A 20,846-nucleotide genomic window follows, 5' to 3' on the forward strand; every position below is an offset into this window, starting at 1 on the left:
TTTTACTCTTTTATATTTCTGCATTATATTTTTACTTGCATATAATAGCGTGGCAATTTATGGAAAGCTACGACGGCGAAGGAGATTATTATGGAAAGAAATGCAATTTATTTGTACAAAGCTAGCACCGTGGGAGCTAACGTATTACAAAAGGAAATGAGATGTATGCAATGGAAGAGAGCAAAAGATCCCATAGGAAATCGTGGGAAATGCCGGCATCTATTCGAATTTAGCGGAACAAAGTTCGCATAATGATCGAGTTGCTCATCCCAGTTTCTACCTACGCAATAACTCTTCTAGAATCCCATGTCTTATATTTTTCTTGATTTTTATCAAGCTGTCTTCTTAAAATATCTAATGTTAACAATTTTAAAACGAATTTTTTGAGAAAATGTAACAATCTATCAAATTTTTCTTAAAGAAAGATACCAACAATAAATTCATATCGATACGTTTGCTATTTTTATACCTATATTTTGTTCACTTTTGTTTATTTATTTATGTCATTTTTTATATCGTATTTTTTATTGTCTAATTTCCATCGTATAATGAATTCACAGTCAAAGGTAAACGAGAAGCTTATCGCATACCGAAGTAGTATTATATTCCACTGTCTGTCGAATACGGGCCTGCCGTAGCAAGCGATTAGAAACCAATGAACCCGATTGATCACAAAGCGAGCCGTAATTCCGAGCCTCCAAGCGCCTAAGCCTGCTCTCCGGTCGCGGCACGTACCGTTAAATGATTTAGTCGCTATCCAGAGCCTTCTCCGCTTGTATTGCCTCGTTCCCTTTCATCCCCTTCCTTACCGGCTCGTTGTTCATCCAGATACTCCGATCTCGTCATCCTGGGACGCTTGATATAGCTGGAATTACGACCGCGCACAAACGCGACGTTATTGCGCATCTGTCTCTCCCTTTCTCTTCCTCTTCCTCTTTCGCCGTGTTTCCATTTCCATTTTCCTCCCTGCAGCGTTCAGATAGCTGCATTTAACGACGCGAGGAAAGAAACCGACACAAGAGATATAATTATACTTGATTTGCGCTGGAATATAGATATCGAGATATGTTTGACACGCAGGAAATATAATTATGCAATATCGTATAAAATAAAATAAAGAAAAACTGTCTTTTTCTTTCTCTCGTGTACTTAATATACATATATATATATATATATATATATATATATATATATTATATAAGTAAGTGAAAGATTCTTACTAAGCACTTGGAACAATAAGAACTATCTCGAAAATCATTCTTAATATTATTACTCAAAAGTTTCTAGAATATACTCAAAAGTTTCTTGAATTCTCTAATAGTTTTCGTTTAAAACTTTAATATTATAGAAATACCATAAAATTTCTTGATATGTCTTATAATATAACTTATAATTACCAGAAGTCATCTGTTATATTCAAATTTATAATTTATTTTACGCAGTATGTTATACCGATAAAGTTATTATAAGTTAAACAGCAAGACTGCAATGATTATTGATGCGTAACTGTTGTAATAAAGATACTCTATGATATAAAAAAAAATTCAAGATTAAATATGTCTCATTATTAATTTTGCTAATAAGCAGCGTAGCTTAAAAATTGTCAAAAATAATGAAAGAAAAAATACAAATCCGAGTAAGAAGTGGAATACAACGATGAAAGAGACGGATTGCGGGACTGAATAAAAAGAGCATGAAAAAATAACGCCTTGTGTTTCAGTGGCGAGATGCATCGACGAAAAGAAATCGATGAGAAATATCGCTGCGGAAGTAGAATAGTATGCGCATGGACGGACGTACGAACTGCAGAACGTCGGAAACGTCATATGGCTCGAGTCCCACCAAGATTTTATATCGCGATCGTATCTATCGCGTTCATCTAAACCAATTTGTACTCTATTCTTATTGTGTTTCCATTGGCTATTACTTTTTTACTTACATCTTTTTTACTAGCTCTCATCATTTATCTTATCTCACTTTTTCTTATTGGATCAATATCTTTGACAGTAGAACTAGTCTAGTAGACCGTTAATTTTTCATCAGTCACATAAAAAAAATTTGCATATCTATAATGAAAAAGGATCGATTTTTTTCATCGACAAAAGAAAAGATCAATTTTTCCGTTGATTTGAGATAGAATTTTTTTACTTTTTTGTAATAAGAAAATACGCGAAATAGTTATGATGTGCGCTTTCTCTAAATAGTTGAATAAAACTCAAATAATTTTCAACTATTGCTATGTCAAGCTAATATAGATAGGATTTTTTATTATCTACAAGTTATTCAAATATAAATTGTTTATAACATTTAAATTGTTATTTTTTACCAATATGCTCTCACAAATTATAAAACAATATAATATAAAACAATCAATAAAAACATGTTGAATCGTTTACTAGCAACATTTTTTTATAAACAATTTTTATAAGCACATATTTTATATGAATTATTTTATATGGACTAATTTTTTCGGATTCACAAGAATAATACCAAGCTTTTTTTGATAATAATGGCATACATTTTCACGTGCTTACTCTCTTTTTATTTTTTTTTTTTTTTTTTTTTTTTTAGAAATGTTGGACAACAAAAAATTGGATTTTGTAAATTTAATCTGTCATTCCATTTCGGATTGATTTCGATGTTTCGTTTTAGAATGACATAAACGCCTCATATGCACCTCGCGTTGACACGTCTGTTATCGCAACGTATTTTTCATATTCAGTGGCAAATATATAGCCGAGACGTATTGTTTAGTACGATTGACGCGTCGATACTTGCCGTTCGTGTTATATTCCCCCTATATATAGTTCTTCTATGCATATTTTCTCGCCCACTTCTTTCGACGACACGACTCGATCTTCGTCACCGACCATGTACGACACACGTCATTACGAATACCGTCGAGCTGCGTCGACCTAACGCTGTCTAAAAAATGCAGAAATACCAGTACTTTGTGACATTGTATAATCCTTTGTTATCGTCTTCATGATGGTCATCTTTTGATAGTATTACAAATGCCTTGAATGTATCTGTTAATATACTTTTGCTCATCTTTTAAATAATTCACAAAATACGTCCCGCTTAATAATATATGATTTTAATTTCTTCATCCTCGTTAATTTATCTCAGCGACGTGTTACGTAACAGACCGAAAAACCAAGCACGATGATATTAATTGGTATAAATTTGAAAATGTAATGTTTTGCGATAATTGGCCGGCCAAGTGCAGATTTTCAGCGATTTTCACATAGTGATGCATACAGGCTGAAATCGGGAATCGATAAGTCACACCCTCTCGTTTCGATAATCGTTTCGTTGTTTTCCACACTATGCACCATAGAACATTAAATTGTACCGCGTTAATGGAACACGCATTAAGAAATCTTCTAACAATTAGTATGCAAAACCTAAATATATTAAATAGTGCATAAAATATATTCTGTTATTATTTTTTTATCTATTCTAAAATAACACATACATGATTTAAGATCAGTTCGCGACAAAGACAATGAAAAAGTAAATAGTATACGAAAATATCTATGCATATATGATATCTATTTATTATTGTCTGCGCAAAAATCAACTATCTTCTATCCAACAACAAAAAATTCGGATGTATAATGTTATATAATAAACATTTAATTAATATATTTGTACGTTTCTTTATTAATATTAAAAATACTTTTAATTTTATAATTTTCATCAATATAAAATAGAAAACTTGGTTGCATAGCTTAGAGAAAAAGTAAAATATAAACTAATGTGCATACTATAGTAGTAAAGATGAAAATTTCAAGTTTCGACCAAGCATCATGTTCATCTAATACTCAATATATGTTTTACAAGATTTACTAGCGTTTCGAAATAAATTATTAACAAATGCTAAAGATTATAGAATTCAGAATAAAATAATCTGCTTCGCGACATAAAATTTATGAAGAATAATTCTTGACTTGCTTGAATTACTTAAAAGAGAGTTTATTGCTCTATATAACATGTATGCAAATATATTAAACAATTGAAATATCGAATTTGTCTCTCAAAGAACTTATTTTTTATTTTCCACAGTTTCTTTTTGTAATATTCCATTTTACTGTATATACTGTAATTGTTCTTTTCAAAATGAATGTATGATTTTCTAATAAAATAATATTCACTTGAGAAGAGAAAAAGACGTTGAACATCAATTTAGATTAAGGTACATTACATATATGTAAGTGATTAAGATTATTAATTTTTCATACGAGATAATGATAATCGTGATAATAATATTGCATAAAGATCTTCATATTTTCGATGTTGTCTCGCGCTCCGGCGCTTCGCGCTTTGATCGCGATACGCAATTAGGCAAACCGTGCGTTAAATCGATTGTTGTCCAGTTCGTTAGGTACGGTGTAAAACATGGCAAATCAGGCCAGCCGCGATTCAACCGCGCGAACTTCCATTTGTACGTAATAATGGTGCTGGCGGCTATCGAACTTCCGAAATTTGAAGGCAGCCATTGTACAATATATGTGGAATATATCCGTCCGAAAGTTTCCGTTCGGTTTGACGCGGCTTTGATCACGCCCCAATGCTCCGAAATCCGTTGCACGAATCGCTTTCGTTCGTTGTATTTTTCGAATCCCGCACGCGAACGGAGGCAGCTGCCGGCGCGGCGCGTTTAACCGGCGCGCGGTTATATCTAGCGGCGGCAGAGTAAAAGTATGAATAGAATATTTATGGGCGGCTTAAAAATTTCACGAGCAGCAGGTCGTGCGCTCGCCGCCACTCGTAGTACGTAATTTCCTTTCGTTTGCGACATTTATCTTTATCTAGTACGCGGCGAGCGATGGCGCGAACCACGAGCAACGAGAAGCCGCGAGTTACCGCCGCCATCTCCTCCCCCTATTGCTTCTTTGCCGCTCGGTCGAAAACGGATTTCGTGGGTGTTTTCCCTTTAATAATTCTCGAGAAGAGAAATTGAGAAAGAGAGAGAGAGACAGAGGAGAAGCAAGCGAGAAGAAACGCGACTTACAACGAGTGGGATGCAAGAAATGGCATTCTGTACCGAGAGAGAAGGAGGAAACCTTTATTTTTCTTGCACTGTTGTCTCTCTTCTCGGAATACTAGTGGTGTACCAAAACGGGATGAAAACTCTGGCGAGCTTCTAGAGTACGATTTCCTGAAGTGTCTCTCCCTGCTTACTCCTTTGCACACATTCTTCTCGTTCCTATTACACATCCATCTCCTTCCTTTTAACTCTTTGCCTTATTGTCTACTGTTTCTTCTTGTTTTTTTCCCTCAGTTTTCTTTTTATGCATGGAAATAAATTACTTTTGGATCCTCTTCCATTTTCGCGGAAGTTCATTTTAAGTGTATCTCCATTGCTTTCTTTCTTACCGATTTTATCGTTTTACAATTATCAATCAAATACTTTATCTTCTTCTTCTCAAACAACTGAATAATAATATTATTAAAAATATCAAACATATATATATATACACATGTTTTGCTTTTGATAATACTATTGGAAAATAAACTGTCATTTATTTAGAAAACTAATACGCGCAATTATCTCACGCTAATAATCTACGTCAGAAAATTATCCGATTTAGCTCTATTTGTAAACGTAGACACGTTCCGCTTTAAGAGGGTATACGCTTACATAAATCAGAAGCAGTTACGGCTCTATCGGACTCCTCTGATTATTTTTCACCCCTAGGTGCGGTCTTTACGAGGGCAATGGGGCGAAGGGTTCTCTTTACGAGAAGATTGGGCACGGAAGGGTCCTCTGGAAGACTTCGACGCCCGGCATCTATAAGAAGCAAAAATATGAAATTCGCCGGCGGACATATCCCGGGAGACTTTCGACTCCGAGGCTCGGAATAATTTCATCTCACCTCCTTGTTCTAGACCCGTTCCCACAAGAAGTCTCGATTATCGATCTCCGGTGGAAACGGCACGCCGTTGCAATGCTCGGCGTCCCAAGAGAAAAAGAATCGTTGCTAGACGGCAGAGCGAACTAAACGATACATAGAGGTGATTACTCGAGAGAAATAGACGCCAAAAATAAAGATAAAGAAAAGACTAATCAACGAGGCAATGTGATGTGCAAGAGAAGAAATAATTCCATTTTTAATTTTTTTTTTTTCTTTTTACAATGCATATTGGAGGATTCATTTAAACGATGTTGTTATCTACGGTAACGATACAAAGTAATCTGCTTACAAATGGAAAGCAATATTTATCGAAAAATATGAGTTTTAAATTTTAAAAATTAGGACAATTATAAAGAACACTTGATGGAAGATAAAAGTGAAGGAAAATATTTGGTGAAGGTTTGTACTTTTTGTAATTACATGGAAAATTGTATGCCAGCAGCGCGACAAAATTTTTGCTCATTTTAAATTAAATCTTGCACGTTGCGCTCATCATCTAAAAAAATCATCTTGGAAAAAAATGAAAAGGTAGCAAATTATATAGAAGCACTTTAGCGTGTTGGTCTACGCGTCATTCTTGTCTGCTTCGGTGAAATTATAAGGCTCTCCTCTACTCACGCGAAAAACCATTTTTCATGCTTCGTTGTCGTTGATGAACCTTTTTTATGGCTGTAATCCGAAGGTAAGCACGAGAGAACAAAAATGCTTAACGATGCTCCGCGAAGATAGACTTTTTCGAACTCTTTGACGTTTCTCTAAATTAGCCGTAGAATCATCCTTTTGCCGATTTCTTACTACAACCTTACTTGAACGAAAAACAACTTATGTTCAATTTGACTTCAACAATATCGTAGCTTGTAGCTCGAGAAAGATTTTTTGTCAAAACTATACTTGAGCATTAATACAAAACAATCCTGAAATTTCGCTCGCTTTTGAGATATCTCCCGCGAGACTCTCGGATCGTTCGAGTAGTTTCTCAACGTAATCTACTCGATCGAACTTTTCTATCCTTCGACTCTTTTCGTGTTAAATCACCTCCTTGCACCGTGCTTCACTGGTAAGCGAAGGTCGTGAAGCTCGTGATATTACGGATTAGAATTCACGCCGACAGTAAATTTAGTGGCGAGCGGTTCAATTTTGTAAATTCTCCACGGTACGTACTCGCGACGAACGCGCGTGCGCCCCTTTTTACTGGCGACGACAAAAGCGCGCATTTCCTCCCCCGATGTCTGAGCGCCGGACGTTCGTGTTCGCCGCTATTGTAGGTCGATCGATTCTCCAAGCGAGTGCGAGTGTGAGTGCGGTTAACGTGCCCGCCTGTAGTCGACGGCGGTGATACGTCGAATCCGCGCGCGAGGAATGATTTATGGAAAAACAAGGAAGCGCGAGCGCGCGGACTTTACGGGTCATGTTTAGATTCACGAGTTGCACCTGCAACATCTTCCATCGCGCATTTACCAGCATGTTTGCCCGTCCCTTTATTATTTCTACGCCGCATTAAGGGCTTACCCTGTGCGCTTCGTATATGGTACATAATTGCGGGGTACATGATTTACATACTGTTCTGCGCGTCGCGATTTAATCTAACATTTTGCTGCACGAGGTCAGAATTTCGCGACATACATTTTGACAGTATTTCTGCGTCAAGATACTACACTGGGATAAGATTATTTAATGTTATGGTGAGCAAACGTGCTTCTTTACTATCGTAACCCTAAAACGGGCGTATATAGATGATATACGTCAGGCAACCTTCTTCTCTTAATATCTCTCTCTTACGATGAAATCCCAGAGTCAACTGGAAAAACTTAATAAGCGAAAAAACCTATAGTAAATTTTGGTTTTTATTGTTTCGGACTTTATCCAATAAAATAAACTGACCAAAACTATAAAATAATACGTAACACTTAAATATATTTATATAACTTTATGCTAAAAGATATTTTTGTTTTAATTAATAAATCGTATTAATCGCTATAGCTTACAAAAATGTGTGTGTGTGAAATCGTAATAATAAATTCTTTATTAATTCAAATTATGTGAAATTTTTAAAACAAGGACTTTAAAGATATAAATGTTATTATATTTTATATTAATTTTTAATAAGAAAAATGTATAATTAGTAACAAAATTAAAAACTTTTACTAATAATAGATTTGATTCGCGTTTAATTTTCAACTTTTAACAAAAACTAATTCATTTACGTCGATTCTTAATTTTTATTACGGATTCTATTTTGGCTTAAAGCTTAAATTAGAAAACACTCTTTCAATTAATAAATATCGATAAAAAGATTTTCTATTTATTTTATCATTTCTATTTATTTTTATTTACTTTGTGTTTTTTGCCGATTTATTTTCCGGGAAATATCGGATTTTACCACTGGATTCATCAAAAAAATGTGAAATTTTTCCAGCCTTGTGAAATCCACAACTTAAACGATGTTCAGCAAATTAATTTCACGTTTAACGAATGATATAAAAAAGCTCAAAAGTTTATTTAAGATATTTTTCATAAACATTACTTCTATCAAGATACAATGGGTCCACTCCGTGTTGCTTCTTGAGGTGCAACGGTTCGAGATTGTATCGATCTAAGAACTGCACAAGTCTCTTTTCAGTCTCTCTAAGAAACAAAATTCACAAGTTCTTCCCAGTACTATCCAATCAAATAAGCTCGATATCCTGTTTTGCTTTATCAAATCGTTTTATCTAACTTTCCTTTACAATTTCCGCGCGTAGATGCATCGATATTCTGCGATTTCTACCGTAGTCTAACCGTGGAGGCTCGATGGCTAAAGGAAATGACCAGGTAACATTTATATGCGTTATCGGCGCCCCCCCCCCTCCGGGGCACACGGGTTTGCTATCTGCGATTTTATTCGGGAGCGTGCACGATCGTTCTTACACGGTCGCCATTGCTATCTGCTCCACGTCGTCTTGTTCGTTCTGCAGAGTCGTTCGGCCCTCGCGTTGGTTTGCGATCGTTCTTTAAACTCCCCTTACTTTGCAACCACCCTTCTTCCACGCGCGTGTGATAAGTTTTCTCTCGGTGGTTAACGAGCTCCTAAAATCGCGACCGTAAAATTCGGGTGAAACTCGAAGACTCGCTATTTGTTTCGATATCTCTGTAACATTTTGTCACTATTACAATGCATAATGAATAAATGAATAAAATCTGCGCAAGAAGTGATTTTTTAGTATTCTGAAAAAACTTTATATTTGATATTGGTAGAGTATTAATATTAAATAATTATTTTTATATATTGTATTTTTATTAATTTACTAGTATTAAACAATTGTATTTTAGTTTAAATTTTTTTAATTTACATTTACTGTAATTGTGTTGCAAATATATTCATCACAAAAATTAAAGTGTAGATTGTTTAAATTACATGATATTTTTTACATTTAGAAAATATAAAGAGATATAATAATGCAAATAAATTATAATATAAACTACTGTCTGTTTTTAAAAACATTCTAACACATTCTTTCTAGAGAAAAAAAAGAAAAAAATACCTATTATATGATATCTCTTTAATAAATCTCTCATAAACGTAAAACGTTTTGTACAAGATACGAAGAGATTATTTTTCTCTATTCTCTCTCATGTTAAAATGTCATAAATAGTTCATATGAAATTAAACTATTTATGCACGCATTTCATTTAATCAACCTGTCAGTCCTGATTTAAGCATATACACTATACGTATTGTACTAGAATGCATCATGCTACTATTTCTCTCTGCATGGAAAAGAATAATTTGTCTCTATTTTCATTTAGCTTTTAGTTTTTGTGACCATCTAATCTTCTTTCATTATGTGAGATTTTTCAGTGGTTTCAGCGGGCGATAATGCAGGTTTAATGCGAAGAGAGAATATCATATAAGAATGCTATCTTTTTTTTCCGACATGTATTCGTTGCTGGTTTTACTTTTCCCCCTTTACTTTTCTCTCTTTTTCTCCGTATATTTGTCCTCAGAAAGTATAGTGACCCGACAAAGAACAGCACACAGGGATGCTTATTATTATATCGGGTTCCCGCGTTCCAGTCACGTACGCTAGAAACTTTTCTTCACGTCTATTGAAAAATTTATCATACGTTTTTGCGCCGCATTATATGTCTTGTGATGGACGCCGGAATACTTCCTCTTTTTTTCTTTCCCTCCCCCCCCCCCCACTTTCTCATTCTTTTTCTCTCTCGTTTACTCCCTTCACTCTTTTTTTGCAGCTGAAGAATCCGGGGTGAAAGCGACAAGCGTTTCTAGGTCACCACTTTGAAAGTTTCGTGCCGTAAAATGAAGTCGGTTCTCGTTGGTCGCCTCGTGCTTTCGTGGGTCGTTAGACGCTACGGCTACGATTATTGCGACGCATACCGATTGTAATACAAGTTCAAATCGCAAGCTGAAACGCTTGATTTTTTATGCGACAATTTAACTTGCCCGGAGGGCAACATGAAAAGTAACGCTTTGTCCGTTACATCTAATAAAATAATCTAATAAAATAATTTCTCCAAGAAATTGAAGTCACAGAAGTCACAGAGTTTTAGCAATTTAAAGTTTAGATGAAAGATCCTCTTATATTTTAATTGTATATATTATATATTATATTTTAATTGTATATAGTAATATACTATATATTATATTATATATTTAATTATTAATATATACTGCTAATTATACACTCAAAGTTTGCATTCGCTGATAAATCTAGTAGTAATATAATAACATATAAGCGAATCTTTTGAAGCGAATCTATTAAAATGTTAATAGCTGCTTGACGTTTTATTCATCTCACGATGAACTCATTATTTTCTAGAGGCGCATTTAACGTCTCTCACGTATATTTAAAGTAGCGAGCGAGAAAATGCGAGAGCGCAACGTGGCGTGTGCCACGCAAATCAGTCATTTCTGTTGGTTGCACCTTAAAAAAAGCGGTTGCATCAGACCGTCGCGTCGGCGAAGAGAAGTGAAAATGCGCAAAGCGAGATTCGTGGACTTTTTGCTTTATCAAAATCCTTTCGCATTCCTTTACATACAATGACACAAAATGAAAATTGCTTCCGAAAAGGATGAGCGTATTTACGGACGAAACGCAAACTTTGAATCAGCTGATTTGGCAGCGTTTTAATTTCGTGATATACGACTGACACTAGCTGATGATGCAGTTTGGCGTAGGCTGGCTAATGACCGCAGTCGTGTCAAGAGAATTTATCGCGCACTATGTGTACCAAAAAGAAAAAAAATTGAAAAAGAAAAATGTTCTCTAAGTTATCCTCCTTCCTTCACATCCTGCCTTTCTCGTCGGCCAGTTTTGGACAACTTCCAGTTAAGCGATCGTAACTGCCTGCAAAAAAACCGCTTAAAAAAGATATAGTTATATAAATGTCCTATTAACGTACCGCAGATACATTATTTCGAGTCGACTCAGAATTTTGTAATGTGATCTCAATCTTATAAAGTGCAACATTATTCTTCTATGAGAAAACTCATGATTCAAACCGAACGGTATTAAAATAAATTAAATATTATAATAATATTTCACTAATAATTAATGTGTGTAATAATGGAGTATTAAAATAATAATCAATAAACGAATACCTAATATATATTTTATTCTTAATTTTGTATTATCTTCTATTTTAATATCTTCAGCATTATAATAACTTTACAATAATAATTAGTAATGTTTTCAATAATAAAATGCCAACATATAAAATTAACAGTAAATAGATAAGGATAAAATGAGAGAAATGCACTAGTAAAAATACATACGTTACATTACATTTACATTTGTTAAAAAGAATAAACTGAAAGGACCGGAATTTATATAGTACAGTTGGAGCTTGATCCGGCTGAAACGACCGCAGAAACTGGCGCACTAAAATAAATTGTACAACCTGCAGCGTAATTGCTTTACGCGTCCAGACACATCGTTACCGTCGATGATTATTCATTGTTTTATAAATAGTCAGTTCTCTCGGTGTCGCGCGTTATGTCTGATACAGCTGCATTATTCAACGAGACGTAGAAAGGAGTGACTGCAAAGCAAAAACAGAAATTGTCGTCAACATGTAACGAGCATTTTTCAAAATCTTACGAACCAACTAGTCGTTTGTGTCGTAAGTGTTTTTCTAAACTTTAACATTAGTGACAAAAGCAATATTTGTTTATTATTATAAAAAAATGAGATTGAATCAATATTTTTTTCACAATATTATAGTTCGCATATTTCTTGAAGAAACAAAAGTTTGTTTTTGTTATTTTTTGTTTTTTTACTAATTTTTTTATGTATTAAATTTTTATCAATTTTTGGCTTTTTTATTATAATAGTTAACTTTTCAACACAATTAAATGTTTAAGATACTACTTTTAAAATGTTAAAATAAAAATTTTTATACAAGTAACAAATTAAAAAATTAATTTCTTTTTATTTTTGCATTATAGATGAATATATAAGAAATTGATGTAACAACTAAAACTCTTTTCAGAAAAATGCGACGACAAGTCTCTTAAAATAATGTTTTTATAGATCTCGATTAACTAGAGAAGCTTGAAACTAATTTGTGTGCTCAAGTACATATGTTCAAAGTCCATAGATGTCGATTGCAAATTTATAGCAGAGCATAAACTGATCTTCTGGCCACCTCTGAAATACGAGGTCTAGAATTTTCTTACGAGCGTGCGCGGCCGATGGAGTTAAAAAAAAAATCCTCGGAAAAATTGCGGTTCCAAAAGGAGATTAAAACCGTCTACCATTCATTACCTAAGACAGGACGAAGCCTTGCAGGTCGCAGCGAGGAACTCGCCTCACGTATAATTAATTATAAGGAAAACCACCTGGTAGTTCCGTCCAACGTTAATACCTTACATGCGAGACTAAGTGCATAGTCGAAGGACGACGGGACGTGTTTCGAGGAGTATCGATACCATTTCTGTGCGCAGTCTCATGGGATTAATTGCACGCACACCACGACCAATTAAGCTCGCATATGATCGACTAAATAATGCATTTTCCATCGTAGAGGAGTAGCAAATACGGTTCGCCGGTTCGCGAAAGTGGCGTTAAACGGCTCCGAGGCCACCTTTACCGTAATTCGTCGTTTCACAGTATTGGATTTATCGAGTCGAGAAAATTATTGCCGCTTGTTGCAAAAAGAGCAGAGAGAAAGAGAGAGAAGAAACGGGTCAGATGCTTGACTACCAGGTCGTAACGGTCGCGAGCTCTCACGACAATTATTGGAGTAAAGTCGTCAAATAGCTTTCGTCCGTTCGATCGGTCCACGCCATTGGTCCCGAAGGAGAGAAAAATCATTTACCCCACTTCTTCCTGGACACGATAGAAAAAGATGGCGTTACCGTCGTTGGAACGTAATTGGTAGCATCTGTGACCTAGTCTTCTGCGAAATTGATTGAAGTCTTCAGCAAAGAATCGCAGCTAATTGGAACGAGCAACAAACCTTGCAAAGCAAAACGAATAGTTGTGTTCTCTGTCTCGATTTATCTCTTTCGAGTAATACACCACTTACTAGAAAAGCCGATTAACGTCACCATTGAGCTTTCGCAGAAGTGTCGGTCAAGCTCGAGACATTAAGCCGTTTTTTTCTCCCACTGCAACGAAAATCCGCCTTGGATATCTCTCGATGTCTTAAAAGTACGGTTAGATAAAACGTGTTCCATATCGATACCAAAATACGCGTTGCCATAAAGTGAGACACAGAGCAATTATAAGTTAATATCACTGATATTCAACGGGGAATCGAGTTAATTCCACAAACTAGTCAGCCACGTAGCGTTCTCTTTAGCTTATCGATCGATTCCGCCGCCGTTTACACTCGCACGTTGTTAAGCCCAAGCTTTAATACGTGTAATAGTAAAATAATCGAGAAATAGTTCGCGTCTATTATGAATACCGAGATTTTCGGAGCAGGCAAATATATCCAAAAGCGGGATCTGTGAGATTTTCGTAATCCGCCGAGCGCATTCATTCCGAATCGCAAACGGTGATTCGCGACCTAAAGCAGAGTAAGAGCTAGCGGAAAAGTTGCTACCGGTAAATCCTTCCCTTCCCTCTTCACTTTTCCGCGTCCCTCCACCTAATTTAATGTATTCTTCAATTATTCATTTTCTCGGCGGCGGAGAAGGACTCTAGAGGTGGCAAACTCCACCGTAGACGATGGACGGAGCGATGAAAAGGGTGCTCACAAATCGAGTCGAGACGATGATGGCGGCCGCGATGGTGGGCGGAGGAGGGATGCCTATTAAATATGCCTCGGAAAATTGGATTTGAAATTCTTATTTTTCTACAGCGTGTTTTTTCCATCGTCTCCATCACGGTTTTTCTCCTGCTCACCTCCTTTCCCTTCGCGCTCTTCTCTTTATCCACGGTTCTCCATCTCACTTGACAGCCGTCCCGCCATCGTTTCCCAAATAATTCCGCTCGCGAAAGAAAAATACATATTCTATCCCGAAGCTAAATACCGATGTCGCTATTGTTAGCAGAACAGCACTAGCTGGCCTGATAGTCTTAAATTTTTACGTTACATACCTTGCTATAGCTGCTACTGCTACTGCCGCCGCTGCTGGGAAAACTTCGCTTTCCTTTCTTTTCAGAATTCTCTCTTTCTCTCTTTCTCTGTCCGTTTTGCACGTTCTTGCTCCTTTCTCCGGGGTAGAACGGGACCTGGAACATTTTCAACATGTAATAGAATTCCCTCTGGCTACACGGCGATGAGACGTATCACATTTTGTAGGGCGCAATAAAGATTCGCGCGAAAAGGGAGTGCTGAAAGGAAATTGAACCCGATGTTACGCATAATTTTTATAATCTTTTCAATCGTTCGAAAACAAAATTTATGAACCTCATATTCCATTAAACGTTATTTGAGAGTTAATCGTCCTTTCATTCCGAGTCCTTTCATGAGTTCTCGGTTGAATATTGATTTTTTTTAACAATGCAAAATATAAATCTATTTTTATGTAAAGTTGTAGAATCAAAGTATGTAATTGCTAGTATGTTAAAAGCTAGTCATTAATATGTAATATATATATATATATATATATTTAAATGTATTAAGATGATTTAAATATATCGTACTGTGAGAATAATGTTTTATTATAATTGTAGATTTATGTTTTCACATAAAATCAATACTGCATTTTATATATATATATATATATACACCGAAAAAATTGTATTTTCTATTTTAGAAGAATTCCTTCTAAAGCTTTCCTCCAATAAAATATTCTAAAAAATTCAGAATATTCCCCTCTAATGATCTTTTGTTAAGAATAGTATATGAAATAAAGAAAATATTCTTAAATTGTATCATACAAACCCTATTTGCGCTCACACCACTAGAGGGCATTACGGTATATTTTTTCCGTAGATAGAAAAACCTCTCGCAAGATATAAGAACCCCAACTCAAGAGAGATCAGTATCGGGGCTCTTAGCCCTGAAGATGCAAACTGCAACGTTTGCGAAACGTCATTGCGTGCATTACGCTGTTTAATCATGCGGCATCCATTCGGAAGTCCCCAATTTAGACAATTCTAATGGTCACGAAAGCCTCAAGACTAGAAGTGTATATATTCTTACATATTAAGAATATCGAATACTTTTCTATTTTTTAGAGGAATTCTGTCTTTAGTTAAGAAAATCCTCTTGGCGCTTATTTTAGAGGAAGATATTCTAAAAATAAGTGGTATATTCTTAAAATGAGAATATGATTTTTTCGGTGTATATATTACATATTAATGATTAGCTTTTAACATAGTAGCATATACATACTTTGATTCTACAACTTTACATAAAAATAGATTAATATTTTTCACACAAAATCAATATTGCATTTTTTACTACATTTGTCAAAATTATCAGAATTATCGGAATTATGTTAATTAATAATACAAAATTCTTTCTATCTACTACATTTACACATCTTTTTCCCAGAGATACCAGAGATTTATAGCGATTTAGAACAAAGGTGCCGTGCAAATCGCGCGATGCGCGTCAGTCGCGCGATGTGACAACAGCTGATTTGCTCAGTCACGTGAGCCGCGCGAGCGTGCGACGTGCAAATCGCGCGATATAATGACAAACAGCTAATTCATTCAGTCACGTGAACCTTAGGCGGTGCGCGAATCGCGCGACACGATTACGAACAGCTAATTCGCTTGGTCACGTTAGCCGTGCGCGGCGGGTGCCTCCATAGGTATATGATTATGTGGCATGTCTCGGAAATTAATAGTGAGCGTATGAACGAATGACGTATCGAACGGTAGCTTAGGCAATTGAATTACTGTCAAACTTTGCAAGTTTATTTGACGTGCATACACACCTTTATGCAACTAACGTTCCTCGATTATGACAAGAGTGCAAGAAAATTGAGATATTACCAAGTCGTGTAGTTTCTTGTTCGACAACTTTCCAGACAGCCCATTATATCAGTAAAAGAATTAAATATATTTTTTTCACGAAGTTTTATATAATGCTACAATAATTAATATAATGTTGTAAAATAAAATTTTTTCTTTATATTTAAAGTGTAACATACGTATTGTGTGAATAATGACATTATTATATCTTGTTTGCTTTTATTACACCACAGAATCACAAACACGCAATCAGTATTATTTATCGATTTTATTGAAATGCGTGTGCACGTGTTCATTAGGTCCCATTCCCAGTTCGAGTATAAACCAATAATAGCTAAATTATCTTTGTTCCGAGATACCAATTACACTAATATCCGACATATGCCGTCATGACAACCGCCGAAGGATATGGCCAATAAGAAGACACTCGCCTTAATGACGGCAGTTATCAAAGTCATTCGGCAAAGTTAGCCGGATAACTATCGCACAACCATTCGATGCTTGCGCGCGCGGTCAAACTCGTAGTCGCCGCCGCCAACTTGCCGTTAATTAGCGACCAGGAGAAGCTCGCGCCGATAATTGGGAGATCCCGCGCGGGATTATATCTTCTCGTTCGTAGGCTAATAAATGTGAAGCAAAGATAAAATAGAACATGCGGAGGACAAAATTTCCTGTTGAGTATTTCTTTTGGGAACGAGATAAAACCGTGTAAATAATATCTTTAATACGTGGAATGTCACGTGAAGTACAACTATAGACTCTTGAAATAAACGAGCGAATTCGGGAGAATTTCTTTATGCATTCTAAACGAAATATTCGTGCCAAATATCTCAACCTACTATTTCTTCGTCCTTTTGCTCTGCAAGACAACGAAATCGGGCCCGAATTCATCAGCGCTCGCTCGACATTCGCGTGAGATAAGAGAAGCGACGGTTATCTACCTCGTTAACACGGTTCTTTTATCCAGTCGTTTCTCTCCTGAATTCTTCCTTTCATGGATTTCTCTTTTCGTTAAAAGGCCATTTCTCCCCTCTCATTGCAGACAAAATTCGCGTAATGTGCATTTCTTTCACAAGGAAGGGAAAAATTGTATGTTATTAATACTTGAAATATATTTTTTGTACTTTCTGTATGCGAATTTTGGCGCTTTTTTGGAATATTTTTGTGATATATTTCTTTACATATACTTGTATAAAAAATTTCTAAATCTCTTTCGTCAAGCAAAAAGTAAATATAATAATGATTTCTTTTTCGAGTTCGAAAACTTATTTGTAATATATGTATATATAAATGTATTTTTATTACTTATATATCTTTTCTAAATTATAATAAAGAGATTTTCTAAATTATCTTTTAGCTATTTAACGTGTATATAAATTGTACTTTGTATTGAATAAAAACAGAAGCAAATTAAAGTGTTGAAGCGTGAACTGGAACGTGATGCAACAACAGTCTGAATAGAAGATTTAATTAAATAACGCGACAAGCAGGGCCCACGCGACGTTTAACGCCTGCGAAGCATAACATTCGTAAATTAACAGCTGCGTAATGTACGCTTCACGAAAGTGTTACGTACAACTATGACACAAAAGTGTTACTCAAATGTGCGCATCAAAAATCATGTTAAATCATTAAAAAGCGCTAATTTTCACGTTGCAACTTTCTATGCGACTGTGATTCTGAACAAATGTTATGAATAAATTCATAAAAATAAAACGGACAAAACAAAAACAAACTGTATACAAACTATATACATACAATATGTATATCGATGTGGTCATATAAAGCAATGTATAATTATAAAAATTAAACATATAAAACCTTTTTATATACGTATGTATATAATTATTAATTTTAATTTTCTCAATGTTTTTATTATTATACTGTTATAAATTAAAATAGTCATCTAGTGTAATTGGTAATTTTTTATTAATAATATTATATTATTACATTTCTATTTTTATCTTATTTTCTAAGATAAAAATATTATAAAATTCATTTTTAATATATATATTCAACAACGATCATGTGTAAATTTAAATTTTTATATTTGATATTTGGGTTAAAAATTAAAATAAGCGAAAATAATATTTTTGTTTAGTGAAAAACAAGTTATATCATCTAACAATATTTCTTAAATAATCATTTATTGATACGTTTAATTTAATTTTAAATTACATCCAGTCAAAAAAGATACATAAACCAAGGACACAAGCAACGTAGTAAAGTTCATATATAATAGAACGCCGTGGCTGACATATTACAAACCATATCCCGAGGCTTGTCAATTATTCTTCAAACGCGTTTTCATCAAACAGAGCTGACAAACATAATGGAATTTCGACTATTCCGAGATAGTACATATGCAATCGTAATACATAAGCTGCGTCGTAGCAGCGAACAGATAAAGGATGATATAGTGTCGTCTGACATATCGGTACGGCATATTTCTCTCTTCTGCTCTCTCTCTCTCTCTCTCTCTCTCTCTCTCTCTCTCTCTCTCTCTCTCTGTATTTCGACGCTCTCGCTGTATTATGAGAACGCGCGAATGGAAATGCCAGAACGAAATCAAGGATACCAACATTGAAACAACACACGGCAGGCGATTCCCGCAAAAATTGATAAACATCCACGGCAAGCTGCGCGAATTCCTGCTGCGATATTCCTGCCGTGTTCTATTTTTTTGTTTAACGAATCGCAGACCCGGCGGGCACAGCGGTGCGGAGCTAACGAAAAAAGTGACACCAAAAGCTACCGAAACGCGTCGTCGATAACTGCGACGATGGCGACCGAGACGAAGGGAGGGGCCGCTGCGGTTTTTGCGGGTTAACGCCAAAATATCCATTGTTTCTTCGTTAGGCGACTGTACCCCGGCCTACGTCACCGATGCGATGTACACTACGTATCTATCCGCGCAACGCGCGGCAGACCGGGTCGATATCACGCTCCATTGAAAATCGGCTTGGTATTCCGGAATAATTGATGCCGGTTTAAATCCGGGCGACAACCCCGACGTGACGAATCACCGCCTTGTTTTAAAGCTCATTCTCGACCCCGCGACGTTTTCTCGCCATCAAATATTCTCCCGCACGACATTATAAAATTGTATATGATTCTAATAAGCGCATGATGCGACAGATGTTATATAAAGAAATATTTTGAATTTTTGAAATTCTTTCCTTTTCGAGAAGAGATGTAATAATTTTTCTGGAAAATATGCCATTTATAAAAATCGTGATGACAAGTAGTCAAAATAGATATATAGATGCAAGAGATAAAATTTAAGAATTTCAAATTATACAACTGACCATATATCAGAATTATAAAAGAGATTTTATGTTATTATATGTTGTCAAATTTAAACTTTAGAAAATGTTAAATACTTGAGAATTATAAAATAATTAAGCGATAATTATGTATCCGCACGTGTATTCATGTACATGTATGTATTGTATATAGTCAGTTTATAGTAGTATAATAAATGATCGTATCATTTTTAGCGGAGGCATTGGGTATGTAATTAAATGCGGACGAGCTCTTCCGTGCGGAATTACTTTCCAGAAAGCAGAGAACCGTCTTGACCGATGTACGTCTGTAAAACGTTGTACGGATCGATAAAATAGCACGTGAGGATCTCCAGTTTTACGGTTATAAGTTAAAGCTGGTCTCACGTAATGAATTCCACCTCGTGCATCTGCCGGTACTTCCTTATGGACTTGCTTCTTCGCGAATAACGTTACCGGCACGAAATTACGATTTCGAAGTTGAAAGTGGGACAGGCACAATTCGAATTTTATACGTTAGCATCGAATAGAATATCGTGCCTTTGACTACCTACGAATGTTTTTCTCGAAAAACGTGAATCCAGAGAAATAACTGCTCTCTCCCTCCTCTCTCTTTCATTTCCTTTTTTTTTTCTTTTTTTTTTTTTTTTTTTTGCGTTATTTAAAAATAGTCGTTTTCACATCTCGCCGAGTACGATATTTCGTCCCTTTAACACAAATTCACCCACGACTTTACGCTGCGACTAAATATAGAGATTGGTATCTTCATAATTACGGGTGAGCAATCTCAAATAGCTTGTGCTTTGTTGTTCTGAAATTTCACAGAAGAGAATGGTTCGCCGCTCGGCACGACAGTTTTTACGAATTAACAAAAGTTCTTATAATAGCTTCAGCCTGTAATAACTTGGCCGAGTTATAATGGTCGTGATTAAACATGACGCTCGCGTGGTCGCTAAATCCTCGCTGGAATAACTCGTCGATTTATTCATGAGAATTGAAGATGATGTGTTTTCTTCTCTTCTAGATTTGCTTTTCTTCCGTCCCTTTCTTCGAAAGTCGAACATTGGTTTTCTTCTTTCCTCCATGGCAGCGCGTTGCGCCAAAGCGTTTTAAAAGAAGAATAAGAGTGGCAGAGAGGCCTGCGGAAAATTGGTTTCTCTCGGACGTGGAAGCAAATCCGGACAAAACGAAATGCTAGCAATTTTTCGTCGGCAGACAAGAGAGGTCGTCCTCAGATATCGCGTCGTTCCTCCGCGGGGGCG

The 20,846-nt window shown here is 35.6% G+C and overlaps 1 protein-coding gene across 3 annotated transcripts in view; it reads right to left on the reverse strand.

The window, feature by feature from the left end:
* Window positions 1-20,846, reverse strand: part of Lar (tyrosine-protein phosphatase Lar) — a 399,608-nt gene that overhangs the window by 295,318 nt on the left and 83,444 nt on the right. For all 3 annotated transcript variants that reach the window (XM_072893354.1, XM_072893356.1, XM_072893353.1), the window contains one exon: window positions 14,471-14,605. The gene's annotated coding sequence lies outside the window, so the exon portion shown is untranslated. The remainder of the gene's footprint in view (window positions 1-14,470; window positions 14,606-20,846) is intronic.

Source organism: Anoplolepis gracilipes, chromosome 5 (genome assembly GCF_047496725.1).
Source record: "Anoplolepis gracilipes chromosome 5, ASM4749672v1, whole genome shotgun sequence".
In the NCBI taxonomy this organism is placed as follows: domain Eukaryota; kingdom Metazoa; phylum Arthropoda; class Insecta; order Hymenoptera; family Formicidae; genus Anoplolepis; species Anoplolepis gracilipes.